Genomic DNA, 17,202 nt, shown 5'->3' on the forward strand with positions numbered 1-17,202 from the left:
GGTTCCGACTCGATGGCACCTGACAACAACAACAACAGTTAAACCCAGTATAAACCCACATGCCTCCCTCAGCCACTTACTCTTGTGTAAGTGGAGGGAGAAACTTAGAAGTCTTGTACTTACTAAATAGATTAAACAGAACTCCTTGTTTATTGAATTGCTCCAAAGTCCAACACACACACACACACACACACACACCAGATGTTTGACACTTGAATCTTCCCCGCCTTTTTTTTTCTCAAGTAGAAACTTGAGGTTAAGGTTTATATAATAGAAAAGCACACTTTAAATAATTTCATATTGTAGCAGTTCACTTCAAATGTACAGAGGTTGAGGTGGGGCTCACAGTATCTCTGATGTATACAGAAAACTGGGGAGGGGGTACTTAATTGACCCTGGTGCTGTTTTTTTTTTTTTTTTTTTTTTCCTTCAGAATGACATTCTCTTTCTAGAAGCAAAATGTATTTCAATTCACATTCTTTCCTTTGTTACGTTATTGGTAAGACTATACTAACAAAATGTATTTCCTCTTGTACAACCATGCTATATTTTTTAAACCTTTACCTATGTGTTTTTAACAAAAGAAAAGTATGCTGTGCTTTTTACTGAGGCATATATAAAGTCTGGGGGGTTGGGGGGAAAAAGTACGGTAGTGGTAGTCGGGCACATCTTGTTCTTCTGGCATTAGGATGGAGGAGAGACCATGGTTCATTTAGATAATTAGTCTTATAGATTGCTTTTTTCTTTGAATTGTGAGTTACCTTATCTTTTCCTTGAGATGAGTAGAGATCAATAGTTGTTATCTTTGATGGCCATTTTGCTTTGCACACCCTAGATACTATGCACCAGAGTAGGCTCTAGCACATAAACTTTATGAACTATATTATACTAAATGGCTTAGTGAGCCAAGCAGAATTTTTTCTTTTTTAATTAACTGCCTTAACTGCAAATGATTTGTTTAATAAGCAATTGACAGGGAAGGACAGGGACACATCTTATAGACAGAAGTTAAGGAGGTACTTCTTCCCAAATTGTTTATGGTTTCTTTTTTTCCTCTTACTTGCTGGGATGATGTGGGTTAATGCCCTGGACTGCAAGGTCAGTTTGAACTGCAGGGTCAGTGGTTGAGGCTCATCAGTCACTCCTTGGAAATCCCGTAAAGGTCGCTAAGAGTCAAAATCGATTTGACAGCACTTAACCACCACCACCACCACCTTCTTATTAACTCTTCATCTTAGCCCTGTTTTTTTTTTTTAAGCTCTTTCCCTGCCCCCTTGGCAATATGAAGCAACGTTCTATTCAAATAACTTACTATTCTTTGGTATGTATGTTAATCTTATCCTTTAGACTTAATATTGAAGTTACTTAGTTTATATGGTATCTGGTATAAATCCAAGCTGCCGTTACCAAAATCAGTGCTTCTATAGCTGTTAAATTCCTTATAAGTCAGGAAATTAGCTTTAATAGAGGTGAACTGCCTTCTTACTGTAGAACTTTTTATGGTGTGGCGTGTAGGGTAAATAGTGGAGTGCTAACTGAAAAGTCAGTGGTTCAAACCCACCAGCTTCTCTTTGGAAATCCCACATAAGACTGCTATGAATCTGAACTGACTCGAGGGCACGTAACAACAACAACAATGCAATGTAAGGGAGTGTGGTGGCACTGTAGAATAAACAATGGATTGTGAACCACAAGGTTGGTGGTTTGAGCCCACCAACTGCTCCAGGGGAGAAAGATGAGGCTTTCTGCTCTTGCAAAGATTTACAGCCTCAGAAAACCTATGCAGTGTCGCTGAGTCGGTACCAACTCTAAGGCACTTGACAGTTGTTGTTAAGTGCCATTGAGTCGGTTCCGACCCATAGTGACTCTGTATAGCATTTCCGAGGCTGTAAACCTTTGCAAGAGCAGAAAGCCTCATCTTTCTCCAGCAGAACCCCTGGTAGTTTTGAATTGCTGACCTTGACTCATAACCAGTACGCTACCAGAGTCTCCCAAGAGTGAGAATCTAGCATGCTCCTTTTCCTCCCTCACCCTGTATGTCTCCCTTTCCCTCTTTCCTGCCTTCCTAAGTCAAATTACATCTCTCTGAATAGTGTTCTATGGACTAGAATTTAGGCCATAGAGAGCAATTTTGATGAGATAGATAAAAAAATTTAAAAATTTTCTTGTAAAGTCTGATTTGCAGGAAAGAATTCACTTCTTTTATTGGGAAGATTAGATAGGAAGATCCCTATACTTATTATATGGAATACTTAAAGGTCAGTCTTTTGATCTATAAGTTTTTTTGTTTTTTAATTTTTATTGTAAAGTGAGAGATGGTTTACAGAGCAGATCATCAGTTTTACTTTCAACAGCTCATATACTTTGCTTCATTACAATGATTGCATTATGTATTTCTTTCCATGTACCATCCGTTACCAATATTTACCTCTGTTCACTTTAATTCTTGCATTCCTCCCTGTGTCCTCAACTACTTTTTTCTTTCCTCTGCCAATCTCCTTCTTTTTGTATATTGCCTGCTCCGTCCTCCATGTTAACGTGGATATTCTCTGGTCAGTGAGTAATTCCACCACCCCCTGCACTATAATCATTATGTTGTTGTTGTTAAGTGCCATCAAGTCGGTTACGACTCATAGCAACTGTGTATAGTATAGGAGCGACTGGTGAATTTGAACTCCTACCTTGCAAGGTCTGTGGTTCAAGCTCACCGGTTGCTCCTCAGATAACCTATACGGGGTCTCTGTGGGTCAGAACTGACTCGACGACACTTAGCAACAACCACCACCTTGTGGTTTAAACTGACTTTGCAGTCCAGCACATTAACCCACAGAACCACACCAGAACTCTGCAACCAATATGGTGGTGGTGGTTATGTGCCGTGGACTCGGTTCCGACTCATAGTGACCCTGAACAGGGTTTCCGAGGCTGTATATCTTTATAGGAGCAGAAAGCCTCATGTTTCTCCCGTGGAACAGCTGGTGGTTTCTAACTGCTGACCCTGAGGTTAGCAGCCCGATTTGAAACCACTACACTACCAGAACTCCTTCCGTAACCATTACAGAATGATTATTTATTAAGAAAACCTTTTTTTAACTGCATTGACCTCATACAATATTTGTCCTTTTGTGATTGACTGATTTCACTCAGCATAATGTTCTCCAGGTTCATCAGTTGATTTCTTTGTTCCACATAATTTTCTGTGCTGAGTTCATTTTGTTTGTGGGTTTTCTTTTCATGTTCATTTCTGTTGTGTTAAGGTTTACTAAATCTTTTCTGATTTTCCGGTGTATTATTTTGATGTGAAGGTATATTTACTTTCTTTGAGGTTACCCTGAAATTTATTAATTATTTTGCCAGTTTAAAACAGTCTGTTTTAAACTGAAATCTTCTTGACTTCCTTACCATTTGGAAGTTCTGTATCTACACTATTGCCTCTTTTTTGCTTTGTAGTTGACTTCATTATATATTGATATTTCTCATTCCCTATTTTCAGTCTTGTAAATTTGTTTTACTTTAAATACTTCTGTTTGGATTCCAAAGAGAGGTGACTCATCGGAATGTTTAAATTACCAGGCAATATCATTAACATAGCATCACATGGAAGTAAAATTAAAGATAATACAAAACGGACATAGCCATACATTGACAAAGAATTTATCGAGGTTCAAGCCAGAGTCAGAAGAGGACATGGAACAAGTGATATTATTATTGCTAATGTCAGATGAGTCTTGACTGAAAGCATAGAATACCAGAAAGATGTTTCCTTGTGCTTTATTGACTACACAAAGGATTTTAATTGTGTGGATTATGGCAATCTATAGACAACATTGTGGAGAATGAGTATTCTGGAACACTTATGCTCCAGAGGAACCTGTGCTCATGACGAACCTGTATATAGACTAAGAGGCAGTTGTTTGAACAGAACAATGGAACCATCGAATGTTTTAAAATTAGGAAAGGTGTGTGTCAGAGTTGTGTGCTTTCATCATACTTAATCTGTATGCTGAGCAAATAATTTGAGAATCTGGATTATGTGAAGAAAAACGTGGCCTCAGGACTGAAGGAAGACTCATTGACAACCTGTGATGATGCAGATAATACTACTTTGCTTGCTGAAAGCGAAGAGGACTTACAATACTTAACTACTGTAGAAGATCAAGGACCACAGCCTTTGGTATGGGTTGCACCTCAATGTATAGAAGACAAAAATCCTCACCACTGGTCCAATAAATAACATCCATATTAATGGAGGAGAGATTGAACTTGTCAGAGACTTCATTTGCTCATCAACACTCATGGAAGCAGCAGTCAAGAAATCAAAGGATATATTGCATTAAGCAAATCTGAGTTTGGGGTGTTGTCATGTATAATAATCTCAGGTTGTTGTCTGTTAATGGCTCTCAGTTCAAAGATCTCCATTTAGTGTTTGTTTTTGTTTTTTAAAAGTTGATCTGGTTAATACAAATTCCTTTTATTTCTGTTTATCTGGAAATGTCCTAATTTCCCCCTTTATTTTAGGGACAGCTTTGCTGGGTATACTATTCTAGGTAGGAAAATTTCCCCCCTTTTTCTTAAACAAAATTCTTGGAAAAATTTCTCAGCTTTTTATTGTCTCGTCCTGTTCTGGAATTGCAGTCATACCCATAAATTATTCGTCTTTATGGAGTCCCACATAACTTTGATGCTTTCTTCAGATTTTTTTCTTATTTTTTTCCGGATTGTTCTTTTGTTGTTGTCAGGTGTTGTTGAGTCAGCTCCAACCCACAGAGGCCTTATGCACAACAGAACGAAACACTGACCAGTCCTGTGCCCTCTTGGAGTTACTATGCTTGAGCTGCATTGCTACTGTCACTATATCAATCCATCTCATTAGAGGTCTTCCCCTTTTTCGTTGATCCTCCACTTTACCAAGCATGATGTCTTTCTCTAGGAACTGGTCCCTTCTGTAGTATATCTGAAGTATGAAATATAAGTCTCTTTATCTTGTCTTCTAAGGAGCTTTCCAAAACAGATTTGTTTGTTTTTCTGGCTGTCTATGGTACTATCAGTATTCTTTTCTAGCATCATAACTCTAATGCATTACTTTTTCTATGGTCTTCCTTATTCATTGTCCAACTTTCTTTCACATGCACATGAGGCTATTGAGAATACCATGGCTTGGGTTAGGTGCACCTTAGTCCTCTAACTGATTTCTTTGTTCTTGAAAACTTTTCAGAGTCTTCTGCAGCAGAATTGCCTAATTCAATATGTCATCTGAGTTTCTTCCATTAATGTTGAAAGGGGATCCAAGCAAAATGAATTCTTTGATAATTGCAATCTTTTCTCCATGTATCATGATGTTATATGTTGGTCCAGTGGTTTATGCTTAACATGTTAGTATTGATAGACTTATTTTCAGGCTTACTAATTTGATCTTCCATTCTTTAAATGTGTTACTTTGCCCTTTCAATGTATTGTCCATTTCTGAAATCTTAATATTAATCTTCTGGATTTCTAATTGCAGGTTTTGTGTTGTTTTAGAATTTGTATTTATTTTGTCTTGTAGTATTTTCCTGAATTCTTCGGAAGTTTTTTCTGTGTTCTCTCTGCTTTCCTCAATCTTTCTGTCACCCCTTTGAAGGTACCTAAATAAAGTTCTTTTGAATTCTTTTTTAGTTAGAACCATTGCCTTCTTCACAAATATTTTCTGGCTGTGCATCTTGGTTTTTTGTTTGAGCCATTCTCTCTCATTTCTCTTTGTCTTAGCTAAAATTACCTGTTGTCTCCATGACATTGTCGTGCTGTCATATTTGTATTTATTTGATGGTTGTATGTTGATGTGTTCTTAGGCTCTCATCAGCTGTCACCTGTGGGTATAGTTAGCAAATAGAAGCATGTGTACCATTTTCCACTCGCCGTTTATGCGCATCATTTTAGGGTGTGTTTGGCATTTGTTGGCTGCTGACTATCATTGATTAGGTGGTATAGTAGCTGGCAATGGCTTTTGCCCAGTGGATGTTGCTGCAGAGGATATGGTTGTGGTTGGGCTGTATGGGCATGGTTACTGTCTCCTGGTGGGTGAGAAAGAGGAGAAAATCCCCCCTACTTACATACAAGGAAACAAAATAATAAACAAGGAACTAACAATTAAAAGAGAAAAAAAGAAATGAAGACAGATAGTAACCAGAAAAAAAGAATATAGTAACCCAAGAGAGATAGGCAGAAAACTGGAGCTATAGAAGAGAAAATAAAAGGAAGAAATAATAATAAACACTGAAAATAACAAGGGAGAGGGAAAATGAAAAGAGAAAGAAAGTAGTAAAGAAAGATCAAAAGAAAAAAAGAAGAGGGGAAATAAAAAAATAGAAGGAAAAACAAAACTAGAAATGTTGCTGCTGTTGTTGTAGTTAGGTGTCATCTAGTCGGTACCAACTTATAGAGACCCTATGCACAACAGAACGAAACACTGTCAGATCCTGGGCCATCCTCACAATTGTTGCCACGCTTGACCCCATTGGTGCTGCCATTTTGCCAATCCATCTTGCTCTGGTGGTCTTCCTCTTTTTCTCTGACCCTCCACCTTAGCAAACATGATATGCTTCTCAAGTGACTGATCCCTCCTGACAACATGTCCTAAGTGTGAGAGATGAAGTTTGGCCATCCTGGCCTCCAAGGAGCACTCTGGCCATACTTACTCGAACATGGATCAGTTTGTTCTTTTGGCAGCCCATGGCACTTTTCAGTATTCTCCAACACCATAACTCAAAAGCATCAAGTCTTCTACAGTCTTCCTTATTCACTGTCCAGCTTTCGCATGCAGATGTTGTTGTTGTCAGGTGCCATCGAGTCAGTACCGACTCATAGCGACCACTGTAGGGTTTCCAAGGAGAAGCTGATGGGTTTGAACTGCTGACTTTGTTTATCCTATAGCACCACACCATGAGTCCATACAATGCCAATGCTGTTGTTAGGTGCCATTGAGTTGATACCAACTCATAGCAACCCTATGCACAACAGAACGAAACACTGCAGGATCCTAGGCCAACCTCAAAATTGTTGCCATGCTTGAGCCCATTGATAACTCCATTTTGCCACTCTATCTTGCTGGGGGTCTTGGATTTTGTCAAATGCCTTTTCTGCATCAATTGATATGATCATGTGGTTCTTTTTCTTTCTTTTTTTTTTTTTTTTATATATATTGTGTACTTCGTTGATTGTTTTCCCAATACTGAACCATCCTTGTATCTCTGGTATAAATCCCACTTGGTCATGATGTATTATTATTACTTTTTTTATATGTTGTTGAATTCCGTTGGCTAGGATTTTGATGACAATCTTTGCATATATGTTCAGGAGGAAAATTGGTCTGTAATTTTCTTTTTTAATGATGTCCTTCCTTGGTTTTGGTATGAGGATTTTGCTTGTTTCATAAAATGTATTAGGAAGTTTCCCGTCTTTTTTTATATTCTGGAATAGTTTGAATGAAATTGGTGTCTTTTCTTCTCTGAATATTTGGTAAAATTCACCTGGTCCTGGACATTTTTTTGTTGGGTGTTTTGTGATGACCTGATCTGTTTCTTCTGCTCTTACAGGTCTGTTCAAATTTTCTACTTCACTCTATGTAAGTTTAGGTAGGTCATGTTTTTTCAAAAAAATGTACCTATTTCCTCTAGATTTTCAAATTTGTTGGAGTACAACTCTTCATTATGTTCTGTTATTATCCTTTTTATTTTCAGTGGTTCTGTTGTGATTTCACCCAGGTGCTTTATTATGTATGTTTTTGAGTCTTCCTCTTTTCTTTTGTTAGATTTGCCAATGATTTGTCTATTTTATTAACCCTTTCAAAGAACCAGCTTCTTGTCTTGTTGATTCTTTCTATTATTTTTAGCTTTTCTGTTTCATTTATTTCTGCTCCAATCTTTATTATTTTCTTTTCTTCTGGTGACTGTATGTTTAGTTTGCTGGCCTTTTTCTAATTGTTGGAGATAATTGTGTTAATGTGTTGATGTTTGTTCTGTTTGGATGTGTGCATTTATTACTATAAATTGCCCTCTAAGCAGCTGCTTTTGCTGTGTCTCAAAGGTTCTGGTATGTTGTGTTTTCATTCTCATTTGTTTCTAGGAATTTTTTTCACTTTTTATTTGTTCTATTACCTAGTAGCTTTTAAGCAGGATATTATTCCATTTCCATGTATATGATTATATTTTCTTGATCTTCGTATTGTTAATTTCTACATTGTGATCTGAGAAGATGCTTTGTAGCATTTAGATGCTTAAGTCTGGTGTGGCGTTGTGGGTTGATGTGCTAGACTGCAAAGTCATCGGTTGAAGCTTATCAGCTGCTCCTTGGAAACCCTATACTGGGGTCACTATGGGTGGGAACCAACTTGATGGCACTTAATAACAACATCAACAAAGTTATTGAGACTTGATTTTTGGTCTGACACCTGGTCTGTTGGAGAATGTTCCATGCACACTGGAAAATAATTGTGTATTGTATTGTTGTTGGGTTGAATACTCCATACAATTCTGTGAGGTCAAGTTGATTTATTGTGTTGTTTAGTTCTTCTATGTCTTTGTTTAGTTTCTTACTGGTTTTTCTGTCCTTTTTCAAAGTGGTATATTAAAATCTCCCACTATTAATGTAGAGTTGTCTCATTCTTCAGTTTTATTAGGGTTTGATTTCTGCATTTTGAGGCTCTTGTTGGGAGCCTAGATATTTATTATAGTTATGTCCTCTTGTTCAGTTGGCGCTTTAATCATAATATAATGCCCTTTTTTGTCTCTTTTACCTTAAAGTTTATTTTACCAGAGATTAATATTGCCACTTGTGGTTGTTTTTGAATGAAATTAACTTGCTATATTGTTTCCATCCTTTAATTTTTTAATGTTTTTGTCTTTGTGTGTAAGGTGTATCTCTTGTAGAGAGCACATTGAAGGATTCTGTTTTCTTATGCATTCTGCTAATGTATGTAGTGTTTTAACAGAACACTTTAAAATGCACTATGGCGGTATTTTTAAAGCTATTTCATAGCAATTCCTTCAGGAAAGTATTTAAGAAATACCAACATTGTTATTTGGTACCACTGAGTTTGTTGTGATTCATTGCAATCTTGTGCATAGCAGAACAAAACACTGTCTGATCCTGTGCCATCATCACAATAGTTGTTATGTTTGAATCCATTTTTGAGCTTAGATACAGACATAAATAAAATGTTAATTTCAAATCTTTGAACCTTTAATGAATTCAGATTTTTATATATTGAAATACTTGAGGTGTAAATACTTATTGTAAATAGTCTAAGTAGGGGTATTACATCTCTCTGGTCTTGTCTTAACTAATTTTTAAGTCTCTACTTTCTAAGTAGGCAAGCTGTCCCATTTCCCTTTGTGAATGCTGTTCTTTTGCCCTTTTTTCCATCTCTCCATTGTATCAGACTTACAAGGCAATGAGCCAACTGTGGGTATGAAATCTTTGTGGGGAGGAAGGAGGAAGTGGGAGTGACAGCCATGGTTACTGTTTCCTTAATATTCATATTCTTTGAGAGACTGTACCGCCCCTTAAAAAATCCTGCAATATTTTAAATAGATAGTTTATTCTCCTACCAATCTTACTGTTGCCTACAGGGCTGCATAAGAAATGTAAAGTTCATATATTAAAGCACAAAATTTCTGATTTCAGTACTCCCTCTCCCCTCCCTTCAAAAGAAAACTAAGAAACTCTACAGTAAAATAAAGGAATGAAAGTTTTTCAGAGGCCATTGAGATGAAGGTTCTTGGTTTTGACAACAAAAAAAGTGACTAGTTAATTGAGAAGCTTAGTAGCTCTGTAGAATAAACACTAGATTGTGAACCACATGGGTGGTGGTTAGAGTCCACCAGCAGCTCTGTGGGAGATAGATGAGGCTTTCTGCCCCCACAAGGATTTGCAGACTTGGAAACCATTTACAGGATCGCTGTGAGTTGTAATTGACTCCATGGCACATAACAACAACAAGTTAACTTAATCAGAAAGCAACTTATTGGAAAGTTTCTTGGCTTATCACCAGAGAACTAGGCTTGGAAAATGATTAGGAGCTATGTATGGGAGGATAGGCATGCCCTCTAAATTGTAAGTGCAATCTGTTTTGGACACTGCTGTCAGGGCTTGCCACTGTGTTCATGAGGTTTCAGTTCTTTGGATGTTCCCTGTACTTTGTGCTTACTCACAGTATTTAGCATCCAGATGATGGGGACCTAATTGGTCTCAGGCCTGCAAGAGTGATGCAAGAAAGATGATAAAAGGATTACCTGCAAGTCATCTCTTGAAAATCACCTCAGATTGTAGCATGATAAATAAAAGACCCCTTACCATTCAATTCATAACAACACTTTGTGTTACAGAGTAGAACTTCTCCATATGGTGTACTTTTGGTTGTAATCTTTATGGGAACAAATTGCCAGGCTTTCCTTCTGCCACATTGCTAGGTAGGATCAAGCCCCAACCTTTAGGCTAATAATTGAGAGGGCAATCTGTTTGTGCTACCTGGGGACTTTGAAGTTGATAAATAACCCTTACAAATTCATTTTTTATGTACCTCCCTATCCTTAGATTCTCTTTCCAAAAGACATCTACAATAGATAATTTCATGTTATTTTAAAAACTTGTATTCAGCTTATACCTTTTTTTAAAACAACCAACCAACCAAAAATGGAAACATATATTCTCTTATGCATTTCGCTCTTTGTCCTTTAATATATCTTAAGTGATGGATGGTACTTAACAACAACAACAACAACAACAACAAGGATCTTCCATATTGGTATGTGGAGATATACCTGATTTTCCTACTAGCTGCTCTATTCCATTTTGTGGTCATAACATAATAAGTTGTTGTTATGTGCTGTGGAGTCATTTCCGACTCATAGTGACCCTGTACAGGATTTCCGAGGCTGTAAATCTTTACGGGAGCAGAAAGCCTCATCTTTCTCCCATGGAACAGCTGGTAGTTTCCAACTGCTGACCCTGAGGTTAGCAGCCCGATTCGTAACCACTATGCTACCAGAGCTCCTTAACATAATAAGTAGTCCCTGATAAATGAGCATTGGAGTCCTTGTATGGCACTGTAGGATAAGCACTGGACTGCTAACTACAAAGTCATTGGTTTAAACCCATGAACCACTCCTTGGAAACCCTATATAGGGTTGCTATGAGTGGGAACCAGGCTGGATGGCATTTAACAACAACAGCAGCATAATGAGCCTTGAGGACCCCTAGTGATGTGGTGGGTTGAACATTGGGCTGCTGACTATAATATTGGTGGTTTGAATCCACCAGCCAGTCTTTTGGAGAATAATGAGGCAGTCTGCTTCTGCAAAGATATATACAGTCTTTGAAATCTTCTGAAGCAGTTCTGCTCTCCTATAGGGTCACTATGAGTTGATAGCAGTGGGTTGTTTTTTGTTTTTTTTTATGGTATAATGGGCATTTAGTTTGCAGGGTTTTTGTTATTTTTTTTGAGGTGGATGGTGTTGTTAAGTGCTGTTGAGTCGGTTCTAATTCATAGCGACCCTGTATAGGGTTTCCGAGGAGCTACTAGTGGATTTGAACCGCTGACCTTGTGGGTCAAACTGACCTTGCAGTTTAGTGCTTTATCTTGCATCACCACACCAGTGCTCTAGTAAATAACTTCATACATACATATTTGGTTTCTATTGCAAGTATATCCTTAAGGCATCATGGAGTTGGTATCCTGGTGTGGTGCTAAAGGATGAGCATTGAACTGTTAACCACAAGATCAGCAGTTCAAACCCACCAGCTGCTTCTCGTAAACCTTATTACGGGCCTGCTATGAGTCAGAGCCAATCCGTCGGTTCTGAAGGCACTTAACAACAAGTAGTAGAGTTGCTGGGTCAAATGGTGTTGTTGTTCAGTGCCGTCGGGTCGGTTGCAGTTCATAGCAACCCTGTATAGGGTTTTCAAGGAGTGGCTGGTGAATTTGAACTGTCAACCTTGTGATTCAAACTGACCTTGAGGTCCAGTGCTTTATCCCACAGCGCTACACCAGGACTCTATAATTGAAACTATTTTCTCTAAAAAGGTACCATTTTATATTCTAACCAATGACTGTAAGAGTGCTGCCTTGCCCCCCCGCACCCCCGCAAATTGATTGCTCTCTTGTGATTTGATTGCATTTTAAAAATTAATTGTGAGGTTAAACAACTTATGTATGTTTTCCTTCTTGTATGTGTACTGACCTTCAGCTTATTTTTCTTTTAGGTTGTTTGTTTTTCCTTTAATGAGTTTTATGAACTAACTGGAAAATAAGTTGAAAAATAAGACAACTAATTGGATTCTTTATTCAGACAGGTTTTAATGCTTTGCTTCTCTTGCTATTTGAATTTTATGACTACTAATATACTGGATTGCAAGATCAGTTTGAACGCAAGGGCAGCGGTTCAGACCTACTAGCCGTGCTCCTTAGAAACCTTACACAGGGTTGCTATGAGTCAGAACAGCACTTAGCAAACTCAAGTGAAGCAGTCCTAGAGGGAGTAAAGAGTTTTTGCTCACTGTGTGGTTTACTAATATATATGATCACAGAATATCAAAATCATTCTGTTGATGAGATTTCATTAAACATATATTTTGTTAAGAGATAGCTTTCCCTAAATTGTTTCCCTAAATTAGCAAATAGAAAATGCTTTTAATCCAGAGAAATGTAGTACACTCACCACTTTTAACTTACTGGGTCAGATGGAAGTAAAAAGGAAATGAAGGAGTTCCTGTTTTTTTCTTTCTTTCTATTTTTCTGTCTCTAGCATTATACAGTTGCCTGACTTGAGGAATTGTAACTTCTTTATTGGTCTTTCTGGTCCGAATATTCATCCGCCCCCCCCCCCCCCCCCCCGTTTTTTGTGGAGGGTCCTGGTGTGGCACTGTGGGTTAATGCGCCAGACTGCAAAGTCATTTGAACTGCAACATTGGCAGTTCAAACTCACCAGCTGCTCCTTGGAAACCCTTTAAAAAACAGGGTTGCTATGGGTCGGAATTGACTCGACGGCACTTAACAACAACAAACCTTTATGTTCCTTTATATATGGTGCTGTTTTATATCAATCTGTTATAATTTCTCTCATTTCTGACTTTTGTATACATAATCTTCAGTGTGAACTATGTGGGTTAACTATATCTTCTAAGATAAATTATTTTTCGTCTTTATTTTAAAACTATACTCATTTGTAATTGTTTATACAGCATTTTAGTTTTTAAAAGCCTCTTTTTTAGATTTTGAGTTATGAATTCATAGCCTGTTATTTAAACGGAGCTTTTGAAATTCGTTTTGCTGATCTTTATCATATCTCACTTTGCCAGTATTTCCTTCCTTGTCTGAAGTGAACTCTAAAATTATACGAGCACTTTCTCCCTGTTCCCTGGCATTTCCACTCAGATTTGTTCCTCATTTTTGCTTAGAAATATGTCCAAAGTTACAGTTACCTAGATTATTTTATTAATCTACTAAGAAAATGAAATTGATCAGCATTTCAGGATTTTGTTAGAAAACTGCATATAGTTGAATATAGATTTTTTTTTTTTGGTAGATACTTTGAGATTTGTAAATTCTCCAGTTGTTACTGTATTTTTTCGGTTCCATTTCTGTGCTCTAATTCAAGAATATCCATTTCTACTATCTGATTAGAAGGCATGGGTATTGGATTTTTCATAGATATGTAGCTTTTAGACTTGTACTATGCAATATAGAAGACCGGAGCTACATTCAGACTCCTGTTGTGGGGCTGTTAAGATCAGCACTGGGTAGTTGAAACCTACCACCTGCTCCTCAGAAAACCCTATACAGGGTTCCTATGAGTCAGAACCGACTAGAGGGCACTTAACAACAACAACAACAACAAAGCTACATGTATCTATTTGAGTTTAGTTTAATATAGCTAAATTGGAATAAAATAAATTTACTCTGTTGCACTAACCTCACTTCAAGGGCTCGTGTGGCAAATGGCTGTGTATTGGTCAGTACAGATATAAGGATTTTTGTCATTTTAGGACATTTAAAAAGTTTTATTTTACAGTGTCCGTCTTTGTAGACAGCCAGTTCCATTCTGCTTCATATTCTAAAGAGTTCTAATTACTGAAGTTGCTATAATCGTCTTATTGCTATTTTCTGGTATAAATCTAATATTTTGGGGGGGGGGTTGTATTTTTATAATTTAATATTAATCAGACTTAATATTGCTAAAATCAAGTTTATTTGCATATAATTTATACACAATAAAATACACTCATTTTCAATGTATATTTTGATGGCTTTGACACACATGTAAAAACCACCACAAACAGGATTTAGGCTGTTTCTATTATCATTAAACAGTTCATCATATGTGTCTTTGTTGTAATCCATCACCAACCCTGTGTAGATAAATTTTGTCTGTAATTAAATTTCACATATAAAATAATACTGTATTATTCTTTTTTGTCTGGCATTTTTGCCTTGTTGTTGCTAAGAGCCTTTGAGTCAGTTCTAACACATAGCAGCCCTGGTTAGGGTTTCCATGGAGTGGCTGGTGAGTTTGAACCGCTGACATTGCAGTTTAAACTGACCTTGTGGCCTAGTACATTATCCCACAGTGCCACACCAGGACTCCTAATCTCTGTTATTACAGTTCATCAGTAATTTGCTTCTTTTTATTGCTGAGTAGTATTCAGTTGACAAAAGAATAGTTTGTTTATACAATAATCTTTTGATTGGTACTTGGGTTGTTTTATGTTTGGGACAATTATGAATGTAGCTGCTGTGGACATTCAGTTATGTCTTTTGTGGGCATATATTTTTATTTCTTTTGGTCAAATACCAATGAGTAGGAGTCAATATGGCAGTGACCATGGACTGCTGAAATGTCTTCTTCAAGGAGCAGGAAGGAGTAGGTGAGACTTTGCCTGAGGTGATGGCGCTTCCATTGCAGTTCTGGGTGTTGTCCGTTTGTAGAAACCCCAAGTTCGGGTATGCTGCCCTCTCAGCCAGTGCCAAATGGGCGGTGAAGCCTGAAGCGAATTTTGTGGATAATGAAGCCATTGCCACTGAATTTACTAACCAGAATCCCCGGAATCTGGAGCTTTTGGCAGTAGCCAGCAAAGTGTGGCCCTCTCAGGAGTTCTGGCAGTGGTTACAAGTCATAAGGAGTCAAAAGTCATACAGAAGCATTTGTTGAACATCTAAGTGGCAAGATTGTGGTTTCGGCATCCACTCATGAATGGGCTATTAAAAAGTACCTGTGTAACACCAGAAATCTGGTGACTTGTTAAGAGTATAGGATTGGGTGCTGGCAGAGCGATGCTTATAGGCAAGAATTAACTTCATGGTCTATCAGCTCACCCCTTGGGAGGCAGCCTCAGACTCGATCAAACAACTGCAGGAAGCAATGACAGATAGTGGTGTGTTGCTCCAGGAGCCTTGGAGAATTTACCAATAACATTCATTGTTTAAACTTATAACTAGAAAACCGTCAGCTCTTGGCAACCATTAGAAGTAGAAGATAGCTTTGGGAAGAACACCCAATTTGGAGGCTTTATAACAATAGACTAACCAGTGGACTCTTGTCTGGAGTAAAGCTCACCTTTCCCCTATCCCAACCCTTTGTAATTTGTTTACTTTTTAAAATTAAGGGCTGAATTTTTGCTTTCTCTTAGGCATGAGAAACGTAAGAAAATCAGTCACCACCTTTAATTAACTTTTGGAGGACAAATTAAGAGTTGTTTTTTAGTTAAAGAATAAAAGGCATTTTTTTTTTAAATTAAAAAATGTATACGCAGAACTGCTGAACCATGTAATGTAGATGACTAAAACAGCATGGGTGTGGTGGTGGTGGTGTGCTGTGGAGTTGGTTCTGACTCATAGTGACCCTGCATAGATTTTCTGAGGCTATATATCTTTATGGGAGCAGAAAGCCTCTTCTTTCTACTATAGAATGGCTGGCAGTTTCTAACTGCTGACCTTGAGATTAGCAGCCCGACTCATAACCACTACACTACCAGAATGCCTTCAGAAAAGTAGTTCCCCCCAAAATGTATGCTACTTTTTTTGTTATTGTCACAGAGGCCAAGGTAATTTACTAGAGAAATTATAGACCTTTAGACAAATGATAATGAAACAACTGAAAGTCAATAGTATGGAAAAAAATAGAGCCTTGACGCATACCTCACACTATATACAAAAATAACTTGAAATGGATTATGGACTTAAATATAAAAGTTAAATGTAAAACTAAAACTTATAGATAACAAAAATTGTCTTTGTGACCTTTGTTATATTCAGGTACTTCTTAGGACAGTAAAAAAAATAACCATATAAAAAATGAATAAAATTGGACTTCATCAGCCTTAAAAACTTTTACTCTTTGAAAAGCACCATTAAAAAATGAGCAGGAAACCACAGTCTGGGAGAAAATATTTGCAATACATTTATCTGACAAAGGGCTAGAAACCACAATATATAAAAAGTTTTTACAATTCTATAATGAGAGACTAATTCATAAAGACTTGGGCCCAAGATTTAAACAGGAACTTCACAAAAGAAGATAAAAGCACAGGAAAAGATGTTCAAAATCAGTCATCAGGAAATGTAGATTAAAACACAATGAGATGATGCTGTTTTATATCTACTAAAATGAATAAAAGAGTCCCGGTGTGGTGCTTTAGGATTAGCACTCACATATAAGGTCTATTGGAACTGCAAGGCTGATGGTTCAAACTCACCAGCCGCTGCTTGGAAACGCTATACAAGGTCTCTATGAGTCAGAACTTACTTGAAGGCACTTAGCAACACCAATAGAATGGATAAAACTTAAAGACTGATAAGGGCTGGCAAAGGTGTAGATCAGCTGAAACTTTTGCAAATTGGTAAAAACACAAAATGGTATATAGCCTTCTTGGAGAAATATTTGGCAGTTTCTTATTTAAATTTTGTAGTCTTCTGAAAATTTCCAGTGAGTTACCTAATTCACTGCTTCAACTGCTTTCAACTCATAGTGACCCTGTATAGGGTTTCCAAGACTGCAAGTGTTTATAGGAGCAGAAAGCCTCATCTGTCTCCTGTGGAATGACCGCTATACATGAATTGCTGACCTTGTGGTTAGCAATCCAACTCATAATCCACTATGCTACAAGGGTACTCAGAGTAAATTTTCTTAAGTATTGGGGATCACTATCTTTCAGCAGAATTAATTGTATCAA

The 17,202-nt window shown here is 37.4% G+C and overlaps 1 protein-coding gene and 1 pseudogene across 1 annotated transcript in view; both read left to right on the forward strand.

The window, feature by feature from the left end:
• Positions 1-17,202, forward strand: part of PTEN (phosphatase and tensin homolog) — a 126,390-nt gene that overhangs the window by 33,767 nt on the left and 75,421 nt on the right. The window lies entirely within an intron of this gene.
• LOC102833040 lies at positions 14,919-15,443 on the forward strand (annotated as a pseudogene).

Source organism: Chrysochloris asiatica, unplaced genomic scaffold (genome assembly GCF_000296735.1).
Source record: "Chrysochloris asiatica unplaced genomic scaffold, ChrAsi1.0 scaffold00003, whole genome shotgun sequence".
In the NCBI taxonomy this organism is placed as follows: Eukaryota; Metazoa; Chordata; class Mammalia; order Afrosoricida; family Chrysochloridae; genus Chrysochloris; species Chrysochloris asiatica.